General features: G+C 41.1%; 1 protein-coding gene across 1 annotated transcript in view; it reads right to left on the minus strand.

Moving 5' to 3' along the window:
• The window catches only part of MYH15 (myosin heavy chain 15), a 54,630-nt gene extending 49,144 nt beyond the window's left edge, over positions 1-5,486 (minus strand). Inside the window, exon 1 of the mRNA XM_026112377.2 lies at positions 5,141-5,486. The gene's annotated coding sequence lies outside the window, so the exon portion shown is untranslated. The remainder of the gene's footprint in view (positions 1-5,140) is intronic.
• Positions 5,487-19,219: the final 13,733 nt, after the last annotated feature.

Here is a 19,219-nt window from a genome sequence, read left to right on the forward strand (position 1 = left end):
ATCTATTTTTAAAGATGCCGACTTTTACAAGTAGGCCAAAATAAGCTGTACTGAATACCAGTGAAACTGATGGCTTTTTACTAGTAATTCATTTGATTGCTATATACTTATGGCTTACCCTCTATAATGATTATAGAAATAAACTGTCTATATATGCACACATACACACATTTTTGTTTGTAGATACATATGTAATGTGCGTATATATGTGTATATATATACATGTATGTATATGTGTGTGCATGCATGTGTGCATGTGTGTATAAATATATATACACACACCACAGTGTGTGAAGTATTCTTGCTCATGGTGCTGTCCAGGGAATTTGTTTTAGAAGACCCACTGTCAAAAGGTTTCCACCTCCCCCAAATTTAACAGAATTTCTTTAGACTATTTTCTTTCAGACTGAGATACCTTTTGATTACTATTCAAAACTGCACAAGTGATCCTCAGGTATTACCTGTTCCCTCATTTTATTTACTGGGCCAAGTACAGAGCAAGTGGACAAACTTTCAAGACTCCTATCGAAACAGACACTGTAGCCTTTTTAAATTTACTTTCATTTTCAATTTCTAGCAAAATCCATGCAATGGCAGAAGCTCTTCATCAAGTGGGGCAGTTTTTTCAGCACATTGCTCCTGAGGAATGCAAAGCCAAAAGGCAGCAAAGCTGCCAAACACTTTACATCCGCTCCACTCCCCCCGTTTGCAGTATGAACTAGAGATCTGCTGTCTTGCTGCTGTAGCACCACAAAAGCTTTCTTCCCCAGAGCTAGCTTTAACTTCTTTCTTTCTGAAGATTAAGAGCCTACACAAGCACAATTGACACCAATTATTTTAACATTGTCAGAGCTGACAAAAACCCCAACTAGAGACACAACTGAAAACGAGCATGGAAGTGTCTCTCTCCCCGGGCCATGGCAGGAAGGGACCTGTCTTAGCACTGGCAGAGCAGTGAAATTACATCAGCTCATACATCTAAACAGAGCAGTGGTACAGCATGCAAGTGTTACTTCACATCACATGTGCAAATATAAGAGGAGCCACTCCAGTATTAATCTTGAGGACTCAGGACAGATCTCTCACAAGTCCAAACATACATTAAACTATTCTAAACTGTTTCTGCTTTGAGTGGTTTTGCTCTATCGGTAGACTTCTTAGGGACAGTTACTCAGCTATTACCTTCTGGTTTTTTTGTGGGGTATTTTTTCCCATATATATTCAGGGCCAAACATTATAGCAAGCATGTTATGGTGTAAAAACGCTCTGACTCGTCTGGGATCATCCATCTTTCCTAACTCCAAGCATATGAGATTACTGAAGACAGAGATGAGAGCCCAGGAAGCACCCATCCTGTAGGTGCCTAGGAGTCAATGAGAGAAACCGTTTGTAAGATATGAGAAACTGGAAGAGTCTATGGTCATAGTACTATTTTTAGAAGGTAGCATAGTCAGGAAATACAAGGTAAAACTAAATACCTTGACTGTCCTTTTGGTCTGTCCCGACTAATAATAAAAAGAGCCTGTGCTTACATGTGAACTTTGAAAGATCCTTGGAAACACCTACTCCCTGTAGAAAAGCTGTATAGTCAAAGAAAATTAAGTGGCATGATTCAAACCCAGAAAGCAGGGACCTCATCTTTCTTTGCTGTGTCTGTTGGAAGATCTCATGCAGTGCACCTGGCCCACCTGCTATAGCAATGAAAGCAGGTACCTCGCACATTTGAAAGGGAAACCAATCATTCCTGTAGCTCAGTTCAGGTTAAAGAACTCCCTGCAGCACTTAAAACTGTGAACTGCCTAATTTATCATCTCTTGCAGATGACAGAGAAGACAGAAAATATGGCTTGCACGTATTGGCCAATGAGTCGCATTGTTACGAGGGACTTCCCGCTTTCATGAATGTCTTGCCTGAAGAAAGGTATATTTGCCATTCTAGCGTTCAGACTGCATCCTAGGACTGACAGGGTTATACCTTTAGTGAAACCACCACTGAAAACTCAAGCTGTTAGTGACATGAAAACGAGGGTAAAGCGTTAGAGCACAGCCGGTGACACACACGGAGAAGCGAGAGAGGTCGGTACTCACCCTGGAGAGCACACGGAAAGTGTCACGGCTCTGCCCAGCCCAGTCTTTATATACACCTATCTCAAGGTCACTAGTGATAACTTTTTAAAGGCATCGGCAGCTTTCCTTTGTGGCTATATTTGTCGTCCGGATCCCTGAGGAGGAGACGAGGCTGGCCCGGGGAACATGTGCGGCTGGGCCCTGGCTGAGGGGGAGGGCAGGAATGCCGGCGGGAGCGGCGGGCTCCTCGCGCGCTTCCCCTCGCCGCCTCATTCTTGCTCCATGACTTCATGGAAGAAACTTCCCCTGCTTCCACGCTGTGTTTTCACAGTGGCAAGTATTTCTTTTCTTTGTGCCTAAGAACTCAATTATCATTGGCCCAGGGTGGGAATTGGGGAAAAATTTGGACTATTCAGATGCAATTCCCCAAAAAAGGAAAAAAATCAAAGCTTCTTGCATGAGGGACAAGTGATTTTCAAGGGAATCCGGTTATGGGAGCCAAACACTGTCCTCAAGCAACAGAGCTGGGATAGAGGGTTCTCAAGTCACAGTCCAGCACCTTGAAGTCCTGGAGAATCAAAACTGAGCCCATAGACTCAGGTTTGGCCTACACAGGCATCCCCCAGATTATGAAAAAGGCGAGAACAGGGGAAAGTTTAAGAATACACTGATTCCATGCAGAAAGTAAATCACAGATAATGAATAAAGTAGGCATCAATTTTAGCAAGAGTTTTGCTTCAGGAAACTCATTTTTGAGACTGAGCTTGAGCAATGTCTGGCCTTCTCATTGTAAACTCATTTTTACTATAAAAGAAATGCTGTAAGTAACTCAGGTCTCGTTTCATTTCAGCCCATAAATAGCAAAACAACTGACACATCCAGGCTGATTTGATTTTACCAGCATAGGTAAATAAACAGGCCTCCTTTGGTTCCAGAAGGAACTGAATATACAAACAGAGGAAAATAAATATTGTGGATAATGCTAGCTGGCCACAAGGGAAGACAATATATTAGTGCTATAGAAACCTCAATTCCAAGGAAGCAAGGGGGAGAAGGGAGGGAACTCACCCACAGCTTCATCAAATTCTTAGATACCCACAGGAGCAAGTGGTTTGGTTTGTGACCAGACAAGAATAAAAATGTTTGCATACTGAATCTGCTATTTTTAAAGCTGTTGTGCTGATGACTGGACAGTGACAGGTTGTATGGACAAAGGAGGTTTGAGAGAAAAAAAGGGAGGGGTTTATAGAAGTGATACTTAAAGACAAGAGATTGATGTGGCAAGTCTGAGGATCTGAGTGCTTCACTGACATTATATTTTTAGTCATCAGGGAGTGATACCAAGCAACAGAGAAGCACTACCCCTTTGCTAGAGACATGCCCACCTCCAGACAGATTTAAGTTGAGGAGAGGATCCTTTCTTAAAGCTAGAGGTTAGAGTTTCAGTGCACTGTGCAGTTGGGACACATCTGCACAAGGAACCTGTGCTTGAGCAGAACATGAACCACACATGTCATGCCCCAGTGCCCGACTGGCTGTTGCGCTCTTCTCTCATATCTCCTTAAACCAGAATCACTTCCAACCCTTCCCAGCCTGCTGCTTTAGAGATACTCTGCGCCCTTCAGCAGGGCCAGTTTTTTTTCCATTTAAATAAGCAGCACTACTGATTTGCAAGAAAGACAGGGAGGTTAAGGGCGAGGTAAGAACATTTCCTGAGACCATTGAGAAAAAACACAGCAGAGCTGAATTACCCCCTTAGAGGCTTCTGGCAAACTGAACCTGGGACGAAAATGTAGCAATGGTTTCCTTATCTGTCCCCACCCCTCTCGGCAAATCTGGAATCCCTGTTCCAGATTGCTTGTGCTCTGGTACATGATGCTTCACCTTTCTGTTTTGCATCTGGCTACAAGCAAAACAAAGCTAGTGATCTTGGCATAGGCTGTTTCAGTGAAGAATGAATGATTCTGTAGAGCTCAAGTGGCAGCTCCTGATCACATAATTCAGAACAAGGTGGATCGCACACATCACTTGGATTTACGGATGCTGTTAATCTGCTGCTGAAGACTGAGAATATGATTATTTCACAGTATGAGGATATAATGCACTCACACTCTGCCCTCTTGCTCCTTTCTCACGCTGCCAGTAGCTTTACTTCTAGACACAGTATTACCATTACTACCTACTTTGCTTGGAAGAAAGCATCTTTTACAAATACTCTGTTATCATTTACATATTTTCTGTACTGTAGATATTCGGCTTCTGTCAACCCTGCATGAACACTACAATCTCTCTCCCACGCCTCCATTTTCTTTTTTGGGGCTGCAAACAACTGTTTTAGCAGCTGATGCCAATGCACTTTCCATGTTTATGGCACTTGAAAAGTGACATGGAGAGCACTGGGTCAAACATGATCAATTAATTTTCCTTGCTAGCCTGACACGAATTGCCACTGCACATCTGTTATTCCTGCCTTTCTGGAGTCTATTTGCTTTGTTTTAATATGAACCGGGATACACAGCACATTTCCCCTAGATTAAATCTGCAACAGTGACAACCAAAGACATTTGTCTCTTGCTGGGGCTACTTTTAGAAAGGTTAATGCTGGTCACCGTTTCTGGGGAAACAAGGAACTTTGATAAGAAGTCCTTATGACGAACCTATTTTTAATAACATTACATATTGGAAAAGAATGCAATAACATTTATCTGTTCCAGACACAGATAGTGTCAATATTGTAGTCTTATTTAGGAAAGTTGGCATGTTGGATCTGTAAAAGTCCATTTCCAACACCTCTCTATTTTCTTGAGAAAAAAGAAGAAAAAAAAAAAAAAAGACCAACCTACTGTTTTGACAAAATCTGGCCTTTAGAATATTCTCAGTAAAGTGTTCACTTTAATATCCTGGCACACCTGAAAAGCAAGTTCCATGAGACAGGAGGACGCTATTTCAAGAAACAGATGTTTGGAGAAAATGTCTTCTGAGTCATGAGCCTCTGGACTGCTCTAAAGCAAGCAGAAAGAGTATCCCTCAGCTCGATGCATCTAACTGACTGTAGCTAGACACTGAGAACTTACCATTTACTTTAGGGTCGTCTGGTCACTGCTCCTTACTGTTGCTGCTGCACTCTCCATTTAAAAGACAAATGGGAAAGAGTTAAAATGAACTAGCCAGGGTGCTCTTCAAAAAAGGTCATCCATGCAGGAATAGTTTCAGGGTAAGAAAAATGCGAATGTCTTAACCAGCAGCAAATCCAAGTCCACTCTGTATGACTGGATATATTTTCTCTTGCAAAGCATTATGGTTTAATTCTTCAAGTGGTTGATGCCCCAAAGAGAAATTGGAGGGGGAGAGGAGCTTAGCTTTAAAAATAGTTGCACTCCGCTACAAAGGATGAGAAAACTGGTGCTAAACAGTTCATTTAAAGTAAGTTTCAGATGGCTAGAATCACGTTACTAGAACTAGAGGTTTTCTAGATTTTGCAAGCCCTCGTGCTTCCCCTGCTCCAGTGCACATACTAGGTTACGAACACAAATGTCCACAACCTGAAGAGGTATCAGTAACTTCTGTTCGCACTCCTTTCTAAATAATCATTTTAAATAGCATCCATCATTTAATTCTTTACTGACAGCCACTGTGGTGTGCAGATGTGAAGCTCTGTATGGAGAGCATCTGCTTCTCTGCAAATGTGCCTGAGGAAATAATTTCTAAGTCCCTCAAAATTTTTAAAGTGCTTTTTAAACCACTGAAACCCATGATCTGTTGCCATCAGTATGCAGACGCCTGAAACCGAATACCTCTTCCTGCTTTGAAGAGCTTAAAATCACTAGTGACTGCAGAGAATTAACACGTGCAGCCAGGGAGGAGAGCAGCCTAATAGGGCACAGAAGTCTTCAGGCCGCGGCGGCGCTTTCGGCAGGCCTCAGTCTGTTATCCTGTGCCAGACACCCAGCTCCATGCTGCACCAGCACACTCCCTTCCTAACCCAGGCCAGGAGAATAAACATTTCAGAGCTGTCATTAGGCCCTCTCTCCTGCTGACATGTGATCATTATGGTATCTTAAGAACGTTTTAATAGGTCAGGGTTTTAATGGGTGAGCTCAGCTTCTGGCAGCGAGACTGACAGCTCTTTGAGAGCAGGTTACTGGTGCTGATAAATCCATCGCAGACTGACTCGCAGCCCGAGGAAAAACAGAAAGGCAAAAAACAGTAAGAAGTGAGCCTAATTAAACGAACGGTCTCAACTCTCTAGCTCTGGAGATGCGCTGGGGAAGGGAAGGAAGGTCTTTCCTCAGGCTTGTTCTTACTCTTCTCTCTCCAAAAGCTGATGCTTCCTTATTTCCCCAAAAGGAAATTTGTCAATCTCCAATAATTTTGAGTGTCCTAACCTGCCTGTCAGGTCAGAGAATAGGTAATGACATGTTTTCGGATTTGGTGAGCACCCTTTTAGTAACAGCTTTCACATCCTGCCCTTTTAATTGCCCTCCCCTTAAACTGTTCTACATTACCTGTAACCACTGGGAAAGGTAAGGGGATAAAGGCCCTAATAATTCATGTAAGTAGTCCAAGTTATTCTTTCCAGTATTCATTAACTAAGCATTCATTTGTGCAGCACTTCATTAGAATTACTGTAGCCCATTCATCAGTTTTATTATGCCCTTCTGAAGTTAACAGTCAGCAGTGCTTTAGCCTCAATCAATACAGAAAACAAAAATCCATGATTTTCTCCCTGGAGTTTGTATTACACAACCTAGCTCAGAAGACAGGGGACTCCATTACCCCTGCTTCAGCCCATAACTGTAATATACTTACACTGCTCAAGCAGTCTGCAAATCACATTTCCTATTTTGATACACAGCACTGCCCTAAAACACTTCTAGGCCTTCAAGCACAACATATTCCAGCTCTCAGTGACAAACTTCTTGACAACTTGCTTTTGTTTTAAGTCTTTTTGTATTTGAGCTTCGAGCATTTAAAGCCTTTCTTTCAGGCATGAGCAGAGTTAGGTGCAGTCCTTGCTAATTGCCTTTTCTTAAAAAAAAAAAAAAAAAAAAAAAAACTGCTGTGGAGATTTTTTTTAAGAGCAGGCAAAGGGAAAGAAAAGTCATTTATGCTTTTTCAGACATAAGCGATTTTTCAATTCTCTCCCCCCTCCCCCCACCTTTTAACCAAGTCTTAACTTGACTTTTTGTCAAGGACTGTTTGTCTTGTAGCTGTGTTTAACTAATGCCTGTTGCCAACTGTGCTAAAAAAAATTCAGTGACAACTTAATCTGTGAAATAATTGCCTTGTGGGGATACTTTATCATCATTACAAGTGCCAACAAAAAAAAAAAAATCCCCCTATGTGATTGGCTTTGATACTAAATATCAAGAAGCCATTGCAGGAAGGGAACTATGATTTTTCAGTATTTACATTCTGTAAGTAAAGACAAGCTACTGTGTCTTTCCAAGTACAGCTTTGCCAAGCCAATCACCTCAGCCAGGAAGCTCAGGCAGTGGTGTTTCTTGAAAAAACAATCCCAGTTTTTTAAACCCATTTCCAGAGATTGCTTTCTGCCATGATCTTGAGAACGCTTATGTCTGTGCTTTTCACCTATTCTAATATCCTTAAACTTCACCGACAACGAGCATCAACATCTCCAATTATGAACGTGACATCCTTCTCTCCACTGCTAATGTTCTGGAGCAACTGGCTGGTGTGTGTGCGTGCACACGCGTGGTGTGTGGGTGTGTACACACGCATGTGTGTGTAAATATATATATATTTATATCTGCATATGTGCACACACATGTGTATAAGCATATATATACATATACACACACAAATACACACTAATACATATATATGCAAATCTCTCCCAATTATGATGTCCCACACTTATAGCTTAATAATAGTTAAAATGAGCTTTTTCCTTAGAGACCTGCACATAACTGATCCTGGGAATTTGTTCTGTGCAGCAGCTCAGTCATAGCTGATTCCACCTCCGCAACACTCCTCCCTTTCACATTGCCAGGCTCCAAAAAGCCTCCCTACTACTCAGGTTCAGCATCATGAAAACATACGGGCTTAAACTAGAGCTGAAATGCCACCACCAGCAAAATGTCCAAATTGCAAGGAAATGGTCCACAGCAGAATCTTAAGCTCACCCTCTTTTCTGCATAGGGCATTTGTATTTTCCTGAATGAGCACATCACGTCCAAAATCAAATTAGTTTCTGAAAAGGTATGACAGGATAAGGACAGAAAGGAGGAAACGTTGAGCTCCAGCATGCCAAGCTGCTATGAATGCCTGCTGCTTCTTTGCAGTTTGGGTACAAAGCAGAAAATGATGCACCAAGCCATCAGTAGTTACAGGAGAGAGAGGGTCAGGAAGGCCACAGCAAGAAGGGGCCACACTGGGCAGCCCAGAAGAATGTGAGTCTGCGCTACCTTGGTCGGACAGAGTCCTTCGGAGAGAGGCACCTGAGATTTCCAGTCAGGTTAGATGCATAATTCCCTTTAGAGTCAAATAGGCTCCCCACTAGCAGCTTATCCCTCTGTAACAGAACTGATTTCAAATGTCTTTTTTTGTAACTGAAATACATATTGTGTCTTTATAGGAAAAAATAAAGCAGATGAAGAAAACAAAAATTATACACTTAAGACTTATTGCACAAAGCCAAAGTAACCTGCCATATAGATAGCTTTAGGCACTTCAGTCTCACACAATAGTCTCAAAAAGAAAAGGGAAAGAAGAAAGGAAGTAATGCATCTGATATGATGATATATAGGCAGATTGCTGTAGACACTAAGCAAGAATGGGAATCATGCCCTACCTCAGTGGGTGCCTCTGAAGCTTCACTTTAAATACTGGTAGCTCAGCAGTGTAAAAATACCAAACAACTCAAGTGGGTTGTTGGTCCTGTCAAATAGCTTGTTAAATTTTCATCAAAACTCATTCAAAGGAAAGCCTCAGGTTTTGATCTAACAAGCATTTCCCACAGAAAGTTCTCACCAACAGCTCAACCTATTCACCAAAAGAGCATTTCAAAGTAGTCTTGATTTGCTTGTTGCTGTACTGCCCTGTGGAAGCCTGTGGTTATTCGTCTCACCTCTCCAAAACCTGTTCTGTGGGTCAGGCTCCTGTGCCTTGCCCCTGTCAGAGGGGAGAATGGGATTCTAATAATAACTCCTGCAAGGCAACAAAATAACATTTTTATTTGTCTATCTATAGAAAGAGGTATATGTATATTTTTAATTAGGACTGACATTTTCCAGAGAATCAAAATGTTCAGCAGAAGGTTTAGCTGCAAAATTTGACACAGAACTCTGACAAAAATATGGGCTATTTTGAGGTAGAAAAACATGCTATTAAAAACAAAAAAAGGAAAAGTTTATTTTCGAAGCTGGATTTTTCTGCTTCTTGCCTGACAGGATATATTGGTCTTGGTAGAAACTCTTATCCTTCTCATCGAACCACAGTTGAGAAACAGGGATTTTCCAAAGCAGAAAAATCACGCGCACCTCCCATGCTCACCAAAACATGCACTAGAACCTCAGATAAGGAAGTGCTGAGCTTAAGTGCAGATGATTTCCATTGCATTTCTGGCTTGGTCTGGATGTCTTCATTTCCCCCACTGCTGACACACCTTTGTGCCTCAAGATCCTGCAATGTATCTATTCTCAAAAAAAAAAAAAAAAAAAAAAAAAAAAAATTACTGTGATACAGAAGTTAGATACCTTTGTAGGAAAGGGAAACTGATTGTTTATATGGATTTAGCCCTTACCTTTGCCTCAGACGATGAGGCATTTAATTCCCAGTGCTTTCTCTATGTGAGATACCCATGTAAGAACTGAAGGCAAGTTATTTTTGCCAGACCAATTTAAACTGAAGCAAGGACAAAAATCAAGACATGAGAGGGATTTTAGACATGGAAAGTATAAAGAATGATAGCACTGAGTGGCACTATTGTTCAAAACAGAATAGGCAAAATGCATTCAAAGATAATGGCAATAGTTTTTATATCTCAAGCTGCATCTCAGAAAAACCAGTCATTCTTCACTGGACACACAAATTAGAATTGTAGCTGCTTGCAGCTTGTAATCAGAAAAATATTCCTAGCTTACACTGAAACTACTGCAGTTCCTATTGCATTTGTTGGTATCACTTGAAATTCCTGTTAGCTTTAATGTGAACTACAAACTAATGTCACATCATGTTTGTGTTCCTTAGGGTTTTGGGGGGAGACAACACATAAATCAGAATATGAGACCACACAGTATGATTTCAACATGAGAAAGAATCACAAGGCAGACAGACAGATCTCTTCCATAAAAATAATAAAACAGAAACTGCTTGAAAGAGATTCCAACAATGGGCAACAGTTCTGTCCCTTACCCATGCTATGCAAACAGGTCTTACTGACTTGCTGCACTGTGTGTGCAGAATTCAAACAAGACAGAAAAGAATTACTTTCTCAACAAGACAGCTTCAAGTTTTGTTTTAACAGGCATTATAAACGATAATATAAATAAGAAAAGTGCTTGCTTTTATACAGGTTATGAAAGTGAGGTTGCAAGAGGGCAAGTTAAACAAAATCTTCCATTCTTTCTTATTTCCCATCTTACAGTCTGTCTGTTACCCGTAACAACGTGTGACATGTCACATGGGGCTCTGCTGAGTTGAGCTCCAGACCTCTGACACTAAGCCACTGATAAAGCCATAACATAAAGGCTTCACAATATCCAGGCTTTGGGAAGCAGTGGTGCCTGCCTTAATCTAGCGGTCTATCTCCATCAAAAGTCTCCCAACACTGTTATCACAACCAGAAATGAAAAGGTATTAGCAAAGGAAAGATTTTTTTGTGCAGTGCTCTTTCATTAAATAGGGTTTGTGTATGCCTTCCACTTTCTGGCTCAGCGACAACAGGCTGAGACAGGAGGGCACGTGTATACGGGTGTGTGCGTAAGGATGGTCAGCCAGCCATGAAAGCTGCTCATAACTCCGTGCATCCGAAGAGCAAGCCAAGTGACAGACATTCAATCATTTAATGTCTTCCTATCATTTAATTTTCCTCAGCATCAGCTCCTTCATCTCCCTGCCCTCAATGAAGGCAAGACAATCTGGGAGGTAGGCCATAACCTGCCCGCACACCATTCGCTTTTTGGACTCTTTGGGAGTGCATGGCAAAAGGAGAGCACCAGGAGAATTCGTCGCTTGCGGCGCTGCATTTAGAAAGCAAAGAGACAACCAAGCACAGGCAAGGAATAATGATCAGCAGATGTTGTTTCCATCTTCCTTTATTTATTACTGTCTTAAGAACCACCTCCCTCTCCCCCACCCCCAAAAAACCCTCCCCAAAACAACAGAATGAACACATCACCTTGGATGTTTTCACAACCTGACAAACAATGTTAAACACTGACATCTGAATTTATCATTCTCAAGACAAAGCACTTGTCATGTCTATCAGAACTTCTTTACAGACCTCAAATAACAATAATAATAATAATAATAAAAAAAATTTAAAAAAAGGAGTCCAGCACTTTCTAAGAGAGTATCTTCTGAGCCAGAAAGGATTAGGGCTCTAAAATAAAAAAGTAATTAAAAAAGCTAAAAGTTTTGCAGAAGCTGATAATAGGAACAGATCATTAGTATTAAAAATTCAAGTGCACCCAGGATATCCCATTCTCCTGCACAGATAGTATTTCAGCCAGTCTAAGTAAATCCAGCCTGGTATTTACATATTCACCTCAAAGAAAAATACACTTTAAGAATAGAATTACAGGAGGAAAAGATATGACAAGGATGCTGCCATTATCCTAAAACCAAGCATCACTGATTCAGGAAGTTAAAAGATTAGATAAAAAGAAATCTGAATGAATTAAAGAAACATACAGTTAAGGCACTCAAACAGTCTTAACACTGCTGTGCAGTGAGGACAGACTGTGATTAAGGCATTTCAGTATTTGCATTCCTAGCTTCTTTTAAAGATAATTTCACCTTTCTGAAGTCCCTGAGTCAGTAATCTTCAGCACTGACTCATTTGAACAGGCTTCTTTTTCCTCCGAGAAGTTCCCACTTGAGAATGACCATGGGGACACTGAAGAAGAAGCAGGGGCTGGGGCTCCTGCCCGAGGTTTCTGGCATTCTGAGGAAGCACAGCACCAAACAGCAGGGCACTATTTTAAGGGCAGAGTTACTGGTATGCTGGGCAAGCACAAGACAGCCACTGATTGCCAGTCCTCTAAGTAGGCTTGCAACACCTTTGCAGACCTGCAGCAGATGCTCCCTAGTCTACTCACGGCTCTGGCTTTTAACTTGCAGCAAAATGGTCGGCTTTGGGCTTTCTTCAAAGGGAAATCTTGTGCAAAGCAAGGGTATGGGGAACCTACTCTCCGAGTCCTGCCAGCATCAAACTTGGTGTTCTCTGTGGTTCTGCCTTGTTTCCACCAGCAGCCAAGGTTTCAGTGGTATGAAGGACAATTCATGCAGTAATACACAAGTTACTCAACTGTTAAACCATTCAAGCTTTAAAGACTAAAGCTAGGAGGCACAGTTAATCTACTAGCAAAAGTGTACCTGTGCTGTCTCCCCATAAGAGTGGCATTTCAGCCAGTGAAGTGCTTGCTGGCAAATTATCCACGGAAGCATGGTAATAAGTTGCATTATCTCTAATATCACAGTGGACCTATTTAAGAATTTTTAGCCTGCCTGTACCCTACACATAATCATAACATTAAATACAGCAGTTGCTAATAACTTAGCTTAATTACTAGCTGATTTCTTCATATACATGCAGGCACAAGGTTTCAATTATTTTTAATTATATGGAAAGTTTCAAGTGCCTGTTTTATTCCATTAAGATCATTCAGAACTCAGTGAAAAACACAAATGCTTAATTCTTTAAATGAAAGTTTTTAATTAATTTGAACTCAGTCTAATTAAAAGATTTGCAGATTCCATGAAGAAGCGCTATTCCATTTTCAAACAGCAAGTGTTTAAGACTGCAGATAATATGCTCTATTCTCCATTCAGATTAAATATTTAACCCCTACTTTAAGTGAAAAAAAACCCTCAACCTTAACTGTGGAATTACAACCAACAGCAAGTAATAAAAGCACATCACAGGTTTGGGTGCTAAGGTAAAATATCCTGAGAATACCTAAGTCCATTGTTGCCGCTCATAAAAATCAAGGCACTGGAAACAGAAACAAGAACTTTATCCAGAGGTAACAGCCTTTGCTTAATCCTCCTCCTCACCTGCCAAATGCTTGTCTGTTTGTGCAGCACTGTATAATAGGGGAAACCAAAAGGGGAAACTATGGTGGCCATCAGCAGTCATCCTGCAACAGAATAAGGGAAATAAGCTACCCCCACAGAAACACTAGCTTTAGTGGGGCTGGATAACTCCAAAAAGTGAAGATTAAAATATTTTACTTTAGATTTACTTTAGATTAGCTGAAGAAAATAAGTCTTATGATTGTACTATGGATCTCTCCCCACCAGCAATTTCTTTTATCTTTCCTGATCAATTCCAACCATATTTGACAATAGGAAGGTATCTCTGGTGACATTCCTACATGTCAGTAGCTGGCTAGAAGCTGGACTCTCAAATTAGTGACTTGCTAAAGCCAAGGCAGGCCGAAGTCAGTCTTCCTGTATTCTGTATACAAGAGCCTGGCCGGCCACCCAGCACCTCCGTATCTCGGAGCCAACATCATCACGTGCTGTTGCTACCCCAGTGGGGGCATCACTAGGGGCATAGAGGGACAGAAGTCAAGGTCACTTTTGTGTAGGGCAAAACAGGGCTTAAGGGGGACAAAGGACCTGATCCCACATGCGTGAGTTTTGCTGCTTTCAGCATGTTCCACTTTAAATGCATGAAAAAATCATCAAGTCCTTGATTGGCGCAAACAAAGTTGGATGTTCAGCATGACAACTTCACACAGCTGCTAGCAATGAGCTTCCTTCATATATAAATATAGCTAATGTATACAGTGATTGTTGGCTTGATTTCTCTATTTAAAGTGAGTAATGCATATAGCCATAGTAACCAGCTCCTGCCACTGAGTTATCCTTCTCTTCTGAAGTTGAACTATTTGTGCACGAATTTGTAAAGGAGCTTACATTTTTCCTGGTTGGAAGAATAACTAAGGGAAATGTAGCTTCACTGTTCTGCAATGCTGTGCAGAAGTGACATGGAGTGACCTTGGCTATTGTTCTCTAAGTGGTTTTCCAGCACATCACATGCATCTGTTACCCATTTATCGACCCACTTGTGTCTATAGAAACCAGCCAGTATTCTCTTTGCTAAACAGAGTTATTAAAAATGCACATCAATGCACAGCAATATCGCTAAACAAAATTCCTAGTCAAGGTATAAATAACTTTAAGGTGTTAGATAACTTTGCATCTGAAGACATTTAGTATTTAATGTTTTAAAGATACAAGCATCCCAAAGCCTTTAACATAAGATGAAAAAAAATTTCATTTCCATACCTCAGCATTTGGGAAGTGTTGACACCTCAACTCTGAACTCAGGCTTTATTCCTTTCTAAACAGGTAAAAATAAACACACATCCTCTTACCCTCTACAGGTAAAAATAAACACATATCCTCTTACCCTCTATAGAGGCATAAATGAAAGCACTGCAGAGAAAGAAGTACACACATACTGTGAAGAACAGCACTGAGCAGCAAAGATTGCTACAAAAGGACATGTGACAAAGTACTGTTTTGGTTGCTGAGCTTTCTGTAGTAAATAGTGTTTTTTAGATACAAAATTAACGATTCAGGTGGCAACTTGGACTACAGACCTGTGCCTGGAAGAGGGGAAAAGCCTGCCTCCATCCCCAGAAAGTGCTAAAGAGATTACAGAGACCTTGGCATGGGGGAATAACGTGTAGAGACTAAAAAACAAGCTCAAAGCTATTGTGATTTTCTACAATTACACAGCACATTACTGTGCGGGACTGGAGTTGGCCACATGCATGAATTGTGGAAAGCAACTGATTTTAGTCAGCAGTAAAAGAGGCTTGACCTAAATTGCTGAGCTTAACTTTGCCTTGGGCTAAAGACAAGTGCATAAGGAGTTACCATAGCCCAGCTCACACTCAGTAGCCCATTGACTCATACTGACTTGTTTGTATTCCTTTACCCCTAAAAGGAGTGAAAAGAGGAGCTATGGCTCTACAAAGCATGTTTATTAGTAGAGTCAGACCAGTGCTAAAGACATTGGGTTGGGGTGTAGTGCCAGTGCAGCACTAAGTGCTATGGGGAGGGAGGCAAGAGGACAGAGACAAGTCCTCTGCCAAAGTATTTCTGAGCTGGCATTACTCCTAAGTTGTGAGGCATCATTGTAACCACCTAACAAAAAATTATTCGTTCATATCAGGGTTTGAATGGTGATTTGTTTAAATATTTCAGTCCAGACGAGAACCCCTGCCCCCAAGCACACGTCCTTATTTAATTTGCCTGAGATTGCTGATACTTAATGAGTCTGGGAGGAATCCAGGAACATGTTATCACTGAACAACAGCCAGAGACTAATGCCAGACTTAGCTACCTGATTTAAAATTTTATCACACTTCAACACCACAAAGAATAGAAAATACTTACCAAAGATTAACACCACTCTTCCTAATCGCTTTAAGATTTCTACCTCAAGTTCTGAGAAACTGATTTTTTTTTTTTTTTTTTGCAGGAGGGTGCAAAAGGTGAAGGAAACATTCGTTTTTGTATTGCAAGTCATCTCACATTTATTAGCGTGTGTGTGTGTGTGTGTGTGTGTGTGTGTGTGTGTGTGTGTGTGTGTGTGTGTGTGTGTGTAAGACACCTTAAAAATCCTGCCTATCCAAAAGTCTCTCTCTCTCTTTTTTTTTTTTTTTTTTTTTTTTTTAAAGTTGCAGACATCACAACTGGTATTAAAATTCTTATAGGAACTCAAGACACTAACATTTTAAACACTTTCCCTCTAACCTGAGACTTATTGACATAAAACAGAATCTCAACAGGATATTAAGAAAAGATAGAGGAGACTTTGGGAGTATCAGCCTCCTGTATAACAGCAATATGGTCTCCTGGAGAACTTCTGTATCTCAGGACTGGCACTCGGCCTCAGCCAAAAGGCTTTTTGCTGTCTGGTAACAGTCCTTTGCAATCCTCCTTGTGGGCAGACTTAGTAAGCTGGTAAAATTTTATCTGCAGTTTAGGGCTAGCTTCTGCCCTTTCTTCTCACCAACTCATGAATAAACGTGACAGTATCAGACTGAGTAGTTAGATTCATAACAAACAAGGCTTGGAAACTGGAAGGGAAGGAAAAAAGGGGGGGTAAAAAAGAAAATCGAGTACTCTAGGCTGTAGAAACAGTACTAAAATTGGAGGCCGTGCGACCTCACTTTAGCACCTGCGTGCATAAGCGCTCTTCATCCAGTGATGTGATTAGATGCTATTTTTCCCCTGGGGGCTCTGCCTCATTCTGCATACAAGATAGGCCTGTGTGGGGAGGAAGGCAAAGTCAGGTGGCAAAGAGACACTGCTATCTGCATGTCCCTTTTCACTGCGTGGCAGAAGCTGCCTTCTGCCCGAGTCAGAAGTGAGAAAAGAAAGATGATTTTAAGATTCAAGTAATTGCTTGCTGCCTTAGTATGCCAGAAAGCTTTACCACAGAGTACCTGTGCAATGGCAGGCAAGCCATTTACACCAACCTTTAGACAGACAACCACTATATAACTAGTTTTATTTTCTAAATAACTAGGTTGAAACCCCCGGGCTTGCAAAAACCTTCTGATTTTCATGGAAATGCTGAGTGGAAGTACACACAAGTGCCAGTGCTGTAGCAAATCCATCAGGAACCATACTTGGGAGATTTTTTTTTTTTTTAATATGTATATAAACATGCATACACACACACACACACACACACGTGCGATAAAACAAATGGAGGCTTTCGGCATTTCAAATAGCAATCTCTAAATTAGCAGATACTCTACCTCAATCTGTCTCTTGATTCTCTGTTGGTAACATGAGGATAATAATCACAGAGGTACTGTATGAAGATATTGTAAAGATAAGTACTATAAAGAAATGAATGAGTCTAAGAAAGAGGGTATCCATTAGATATTTATTGGCAAAGGTCTTTCACCTGTACACCAGGGCACAGTCTCAGAAGAAGCATCTGTCTGAGCAACTGCAGGCTGCAGCCATGTTGCACATACCTCTCTGAGCATGGGCAGAACATTTATCCTGGTATTCCAGAGAGTCAAGTAGCCTGTAACGTCTCTGAGGACAAAAACAGTCACCTCGGAGGGTAGCATGCATGAGCCAGCCCAAAAATTGGGCTCTGAGCACACCATGCCTAAAAATACACAGCTCTTCAGCCAAAGACATTAAACAGGTCAAGGAGTGACAACAGCCACACCTGCAGAGAGGGTACTATTACCCAGCATTTTAACCCTCCAAAAATAAAGTCACTACTGCTCTTGTCAATGAAAGATATAAAGGAGTTTGCCTTTGCAGCCTCAGCCTTTGCAGAATATAAGCAAGGCAACAGCACAATACCATATATACGCTACACTGAAGAACTCAGTGCTGAAGCAAACAGTTAGACTGATACTAAAATGAATACAACAGCTCTCAGAATTCCTACTGCCTTCAAAAGTCACAGCAAGGAAGTTATACACAGGATAAGGTGAATCAGTACAAGTAAAAAAATTCAAGGCTTTTTTTTTTTTTTTCCAACCTAGATCCAAATTCAGTTGCTAGATATGTGATAAAAATAAACCAAAGATGTTTTTCTAAGCTTGATCCTCAGGAGATGAAAAGAGAAACAATTAAAGCACTTGATATGACACACAAGCAAGTCGCAACAGTTCCTGACCTTTTTTTGCCCCACTCTAAGATTAAACAAAATATATTGTAACTGAGCAGCATGGGATTTTTTTCCCCCCCTGGGGCTTATCATAAGCCTCTGGATTTTTAAATTACTCTAGTCTTATACTTCCTTCAAAGGCTATAGGACTTTCTGGCTGTACCATAAAACACAGCTGAAATGCAACACTTCAGTATCAATATAAACAAACAATACACACAGATATATTATTCTAAAGCATAACCCAGCCAAAACAAGAGCTGCTTACCAGCGAAATTAATTTTTAATAACTTAATACAGTGCAAAACCCTAAAACACATTGTTATCTCAGTTACTCTGAAGAAAAATTTAACTGTGATACAGTATTTGCTCTCTCACATAAAGGCTTAGCTATGTATGGAAAAATCAAGGGCTAGCCCTTCCTGCTGCATGGGACATCCCAGCATTACGAAGTGTTTAGTTTCCCTGCAGAGATAACCTTTTCAGAGATAGACTTTGGCTCAGAGGAACAGGATCCCACAGAATTTAATCATATTTTAAGTGACAACCTACAGGCTGGAGTTAGAACAAAGACTCTGTTTCAGGAGATGACATTAATCAATATGAGACAATATTAAAAGAAAGCTGCAATCAACTATTATAGTAGGTTAACCATGGAAATCTGGGATTTTCCTTTCCTAATTTCCTTTAGGCCAGGTGGCATTATTCCCCCTTCCCCCTCATTCCCTTTTTCTTACCCCAGAGCACAAGTAGTGCTGGTGACATTTCACAAGGAAGGCCCTGTGAGCACTCGCCATCTCCCTAGCTCCCTATGCCACAGTAAGACTCGTGTAAGCCACTTTCATCACATTCCTCAAACGCTGAAGAGTTCATATCTGGCACAGCGCTTTAAAAAGAAAAGACATTCTAAAGCCAAACAAGCAAACAAGCAGTGCGTTCGAAATTCATCTAAGGAGTAGTAGCTACAGTGTCTGCTCCTGAGCTAGGTATGCTGTCCTTGGACTGCGGCCAATTTCATCCACATAGCATGTTTTAAGCTAGGCCAGCACCTGCACAGTAAGACTTCAAGTTCTGTGGCAAATGCACCCAGACTTCTTTATTCCCAGCAAGGTGCCTTACTCCCAACACCACCTTCCTCCCCACCCCGGCCATACTGAGAGCACATAAACCTGTAAAGAAGAAAGCTGCTGCCCCGCTAGCTTTATTGCATTGTTTTCCCTTTTCAGTGGTTTCTCCACAAACCTTCTGTTTAAGAGGGAAGACAGGCACTGAAGGAAGAACACAGCATAGTGATGTTGGTACA

This window comes from Dromaius novaehollandiae, chromosome 1, assembly GCF_036370855.1.
Source record: "Dromaius novaehollandiae isolate bDroNov1 chromosome 1, bDroNov1.hap1, whole genome shotgun sequence".
In the NCBI taxonomy this organism is placed as follows: Eukaryota; Metazoa; Chordata; class Aves; order Casuariiformes; family Dromaiidae; genus Dromaius; species Dromaius novaehollandiae.